A 6678-nucleotide genomic window follows, 5' to 3' on the forward strand; every position below is an offset into this window, starting at 1 on the left:
ATGTCAGTCAAGACATGTGTGTATTTATAGCTTCCTGTGCCAACCGGAAGTGCCATAATTGGTGTCTCAGGGGCTGTTTGGAAGGGTTAAAAAAATCAGATCTGTCCAAAACTTCATATGTGTGATTAGAAAACCCCACTGTAAATCAGTCATTTTTCCCATAAAAATTCAAAGGAAAAATAAATCACACAGATACACAACTTGGATGGAGGGACGTATTGGGGTGTGTAGAGACTGACAGTGCCTCCAATAGTTAGCTTTGTTCGAGCTAAAAAAGAACCGTCAGACCTAGAGTTCCGAAACTTTAGAATCCTGTTCTAGACCTCAGGTAGATAGTGCGTGGTGAGTTACGGCGCTCTAGGAGGTTCTCGGACCGAGAAACAGCGTCGAACATTTGCAATGACTTCAATTCATTTTGACCATTACGAAAATGGCGACATTTAGAAATGTCCCAGAGACACAAGACTAGGTGCATTGTGACCGTCTCGGCCCATAGAGACAGAACCCAACATCTCGGTCCGATAGCTCATTCAAGGACCCCGTAGCAAGGCATGGAAAAAAGTGGATTTTCAGCACCAATTAGGCTTTTACTCGGACACCAAATGACCTATCGAGCCGAAACTTGGGATTCGGGGTCGCCTCACATAGGACTACACATAATGTCCGAACTGGCCCCGCAGCTAGAAAGTAACTATGTGTTTTATGTTTTTTTTATGTTTTGTACCGAAGGCCTTGTGAATTTTGGGCCAGCTCTGAAGTATGTTATACTTGGCTCCTAAACGAGTTGGGAAAAGTGGGTTTGGTGTCAGTTTGTATCAGTTTGGTGTCAAAATGATGTCAAATTGACTGATGGACGGTGACTTGCAGGTGACTCTTGTCCATTAGCAATATGTTTAAGCGGTGAGGTAACATCACCAAAAGCGACATTCTGAAATCAACCCTAACGAACAATGGAGAGGTACCAGTATCACTGCCCAGCCATCCCGAGGTCATCGGGCCAGTCAATTTGGCATTCCTGCATGATTTTTATAGCATGACAAATTGGTAATGGTGACTGCCCAGTTAACCATATGGCAAATGCACAGTGACTTTGAAAGAGTGAGAAAAATCACCAAATGGACATTCTGGAATCAACCCTAATGAGTGATGGAGAGGTACCAGAATCACTGCCAAGCCATCCCGAGTTCATCGGGCCAGTCAATTTGGCATTCCTGCACAAATTGTCAGTGACTTTGCAAAAGTGAGAAAACATTTGCAATATGTTTTAACAGTGAGGTACCATCACCAAAAGCGACATTCTGAAATCAACCTAAACGAGCGATGGAGAGGTACCAAAATCACTGCCCAGCCATCCCTATGTCATCGGGCCAGTCAATTTGGCATTCCTGCATGATTTTTATGTTATGACAAATTGGTGATGGTGACTGCCCAGTTAACTATATGGCAAATGCACAGTGACTTTGTAAAAGTGAGACAACATTTGCAATATGTTTTAACAGTGAGGTACCATCACCAAAAGCGACATTCTGAAATCAAGCCAAACGAGCGATGGAGAGGTTCCAGAATCACTGCCCAGCCATCCCGAGTTCATCGGGCCAGTCAATTTGGCATTCCTGCATGATTTTTATGGCATGACAAATTGGTGATGGTGACTGCCCAGTTAACCATATGGCAAATGCACAGTGACTTTGAAAGAGTGAGAAAAATCACCAAATGGACATTCTGGAATCAACCCTAACGAGTGATGGAGAGGTACCAGAATCACTGCCAAGCCATCCCGAGTTCATCGGGCCAGTCAATTTGGCATTCCTGCATGATTTTTATAGCATGACAAATTGGTAATGGTGACTGCCCAGTTAACCATATGGCAAATGCACAGTGACTTTGCAAAAGTGAGACAACATTTGCAATATGTTTTAACAGTGAGGTACCATCACCAAAAGCGACATTCTGAAATCAACCCAAACGAGCGATGGAGAGGTACCAGAATCACTGCCAAGCCATCCCGAGTTCATCGGGCCAGTCAATTTGGCATTCCTGCACAAATTGTCAGTGACTTTGCAAAAGTGAGAAAACATTTGCAATATGTTTTAACAGTGAGGTACCATCACCAAAAGCGACATTCTGAAATCAACCTAAACGAGCGATGGAGAGGTACCAAAATCAATGCCCAGCCATCCCTATGTCATCGGGCCAGTCAATTTGGCATTCCTGCATGATTTTTATGTTATGACAAATTGGTGATGGTGACTGCCCAGTTAACCATATGGCAAATGCACAGTGACTTTGTAAAAGTGAGACAACATTTGCAATATGTTTTAACAGTGAGGTACCATCACCAAAAGCGACATTCTGAAATCAAGCCAAACGAGCGATGGAGAGGTTCCAGAATCACTGCCCAGCCATCCCGAGTTCATCGGGCCAGTCAATTTGGCATTCCTGCATGATTTTTATGGCATGACAAATTGGTGATGGTGACTGCCCAGTTAACCATATGGCAAATGCACAGTGACTTTGAAAGAGTGAGAAAAATCACCAAATGGACATTCTGGAATCAACCCTAACGAGTGATGGAGAGGTACCAGAATCACTGCCAAGCCATCCCGAGTTCATCGGGCCAGTCAATTTGGCATTCCTGTATGATTTTTATAGCATGACAAATTGGTAATGGTGACTGCCCAGTTAACCATATGGCAAATGCACAGTGACTTTGCAAAAGTGAGACAACATTTGCAATATGTTTTAACAGTGAGGTACCATCACCAAAAGCGACATTCTGAAATCAACCCAAACGAGCGATGGAGAGGTACCAGAATCACTGCCAAGCCATCCCGAGTTCATCGGGCCAGTCAATTTGGCATTCCTGCACAAATTTTCAGTGACTTTGCAAAAGTGAGAAAACATTTGCAATATGTTTTAACAGTGAGGTACCATCACCAAAAGCGACATTCTGAAATCAAGCCAAACGAGCGATGGAGAGGTTCCAGAATCACTGCCCAGCCATCCCGAGTTCATCGGGCCAGTCAATTTGGCATTCCTGCATGATTTTTATGGCATGACAAATTGGTGATGGTGACTGCCCAGTTAACCATATGGCAAATGCACAGTGACTTTGAAAGAGTGAGAAAAATCACCAAATGGACATTCTGGAATCAACCCTAACGAGTGATGGAGAGGTACCAGAATCACTGCCAAGCCATCCCGAGTTCATCGGGCCAGTCAATTTGGCATTCCTGCACAAATTTTCAGTGACTTTGCAAAAGTGAGAAAACATTTGCAATATGTTTTAACAGTGAGGTACCATCACCAAAAGCGACATTCTGAAATCAAGCCAAACGAGCGATGGAGAGGTTCCAGAATCACTGCCCAGCCATCCCGAGTTCATCGGGCCAGTCAATTTGGCATTCCTGCATGATTTTTATGGCATGACAAATTGGTGATGGTGAATGCCCAGTTAACCATATGGCAAATGCACAGTGACTTTGAAAGAGTGAGAAAAATCACCAAATGGACATTCTGGAATCAACCCTAACGAGCGATGGAGAGGTACCAGAATCACTGCCAAGCCATCCCGAGTTCATCGGGCCAGTCAATTTGGCATTCCTGCATGATTTTTATAGCATGACAAATTGGTGATGGTGAATGCCCAGTTAACCATATGGCAAATGCACAGTGACTTTGCAAAAGTGAGAAAACATAAACAAATGGACATGATGAAATCAACACCACGAGTGATTGAAAGGAACAACAATCACTGCCCGGCCATCCCGAGTTCATCAGGCCAGTCAATTTTGCATTTCTGAAGGATTTTTGAGCATGTCAAATTTCTTATGACATTTGGCCCCCACAAAACATATGCCTTATGCACAAGTAAAAAAAAAAAAAAAACATTATGATAATAAAATATGACTAAAGTATGTTGATACAGTTCTTATACTTGTGTAACTGACACAAAATTCGAAATTTTTTCGAAAAACGGTCCAGAAAGCACTTTTTTAGGGGTGTGTGAAGTTTATGAAATTTAATAATTTTTGACTTTTGACTTCTGACTTCCTATGAAATCATATTGCAGATGGACAAAACACATGCAATAATGCGCAAGTAAAAAAAAAAAAAAATTATGATAATAAAATATGACTAAAGTATGTTGATACAGTTCTTATACGTGTGTAACTGACACAAAATGCGAAAAAATTTCGAAAAACGGTCCAGAAAGCACTTTTTTAAGGGGTGATACGTTTTTTTCAAAAAATTCATTTTTTCAAAATTTGGCTTTTGGATGTTGACTTGGAGTCCAATATCAATATGAAAAACCATGGTGGAGCGCAATCGCCACCTGTTGGATTTTTGAAGTGTTACAACTGGCAATAGCCATATGGCAATTGAAGTAAACTTTGCACGAATCAACGCCGCTTTGGGTGGTATTGGCCAATGTGTACATGGTTTGTCCTATGCCAATAATTTGCCATTCATTTTTGTCCACTACGGGGGTGAATTCCCTTACTATGGAGAGAGAAGTCAATGCAAACTTTTTGATGTAAACACCTTCTTTTAACTGTGAAAGGTTAATGCCACACAGTCAAGGTTAGGCTTGCACAGATCGGGAGGACCTTAGGAACATTCCTGTGGTTGAATTGTCTTTCTAAACCTAACGGTTCCGCCGCTTTCACCCAAAATCAAATGACATTGTGGTGCAGGCTTCATTGTGGGCCTATTTTTCTCATGGTCGCTGCGCTTAGACCGAGCGAGCTACGGTCAAGCGGGATATCTCGTTGAACTCGGCACGGCCTTGGGATTATGTTTATGCCATTGCCTGCTCTCTGTGTCTTTAAACACCACGCTTTGTCACTCCATCCTTGCTGTGTGTGTGTGTGAGAGCTTTTCTTTGACATCTGTTGGGAGAAATGACTGATTTACAGTTCATGGGGGTTGCCTAATCACACATATGAAGTTTTGGACAGATCTGATTTTTTTAACCCTTCCAAACAGCTCCTGAGACACCAATTATGGCACTTCCGGTTGGCACAGGAAGCTATAAATACACACATGTCTTGATTGACATAGAAACCTACAGAATCCTGAGTTTTAAGTCTTTAAGTTTAGAATTGACTGATCTACACAGGGTTGAATAATGCAGAGTCATTTTCACCTTTGGAGGTGATGTACATCCAAATACCTTTTGGGTCAATTTAACCACTTCCGGTTGCTCCGGGAAGCTTAGAATCGACACAGGTAGACCTCATAGTGGCCTGATGGAATGTCATAGAAGACAGGTTCATACAGCATTCATAACCCATATAGACTCCAGGTTGTATTTAGGGGAGCAGGCAATGTATTCCTATGGGGAGAGAAGTCAATGCACACTGTTTTTATGTAAACACCTTCTTTTAACTGTGAAGGGTTAATGTCACACGGTCAAGGTTAGGCTTGCACAGATCGGGAGGACCTTAGGAACAGTCCTGTGTTTGAATTGTCCTTCTAAACCTAACGGTTCCGCCGCTGTCACCCAAAATCAAATGACATTGTGGTGCAGGCTTCATTGTGGGCCTATTTTTCTCATGGTCGCTGCGCTCAGACCGAGCGAGCTACGGTCAAGCGGGCGCCTCGTTGGACTCGGCACGGCCTTGGGATTATGTTTATGCCATTGCCTGCTCTCTGTGTCTTTAAACACCGCACTTTGTCACTCCATCCTTGCTGTGTGTGTGTGTGAGAGCTTTTCTTTGACATCTGTTGGGAGAAATGAGTGATTTTACAGTTCAGGAAGGTTGCCTAATCACATATGAAGTTTTGAAAAGATCTGACCTTTTTAACCCTTGGATACAGCCACTATGACACCATTTAAGGCACTTCCTGTTGGCACAGGAAGCTATAAATAAACTCATATCCTCATTGGGGTATGCCTTTACAGAATCCTGAGTTTTAAGTCTTTACGTTAAGAACTGAGTTATTTACGGAGGGTTTAGGAGTGTGTGTTATTTCAGAAAATCATAGAAAATCACAGAAATGTCGCAGAGCTCCGCAGCACACTTTAAAAATATTCGTATGAACACCCTGCAACTGGATCTGTAACCGTTGAAAAAAAAAACACCTATATCTGAACATCACAAACCTTTCATCGTACGATTTCTCTTAAATGACGATAGATAAATGGCTGATTTTTTTTTTATTGACACCGGAGGCTCCTTGACTTTGACGTGAAGTGAAAAAATAATTTCTCTATTTTCATGTTGGACCTTTAATCCCAGAAATATGGCCATAACTCAAAAACCGTTGAGGCCTAGACGCCATCTTGTTCGGGGCCAACTGCCCATTATGCCAAACCTATGCTCACCAAGTTTCGGCTTCGAAATATTTTCAGTTTTCGAGACATGGCCCGTCGTGATTCGGGATGTTTTGTCCAATTGCAATATGATTGCTTATGCCCTCTTGTGGGATCTTCCGGCATAGCGGAAAAATGGACCAAAATTTGATTATTTTATAAAACGAAAACCGAATGTCCGACAAAGTTCATTTGATGACTTCCCGGTAGGTCTGGCCCTGCCGTTCGTCCCGACGCCGTCCCCGAATTTTAAAAATGTTTTCGGACGTCTAGTAAGGGACGGTACATTTCCAATATGGACTTTCTCACTAACCATACGGTGATTGTCAAAAAGTTCCCTTAAGGTATGGAAGTAAGCT

The sequence above is a fragment of the Oncorhynchus masou genome, chromosome 29, assembly GCF_036934945.1.
Source record: "Oncorhynchus masou masou isolate Uvic2021 chromosome 29, UVic_Omas_1.1, whole genome shotgun sequence".
NCBI lineage: Eukaryota > Metazoa > Chordata > Actinopteri > Salmoniformes > Salmonidae > Oncorhynchus > Oncorhynchus masou.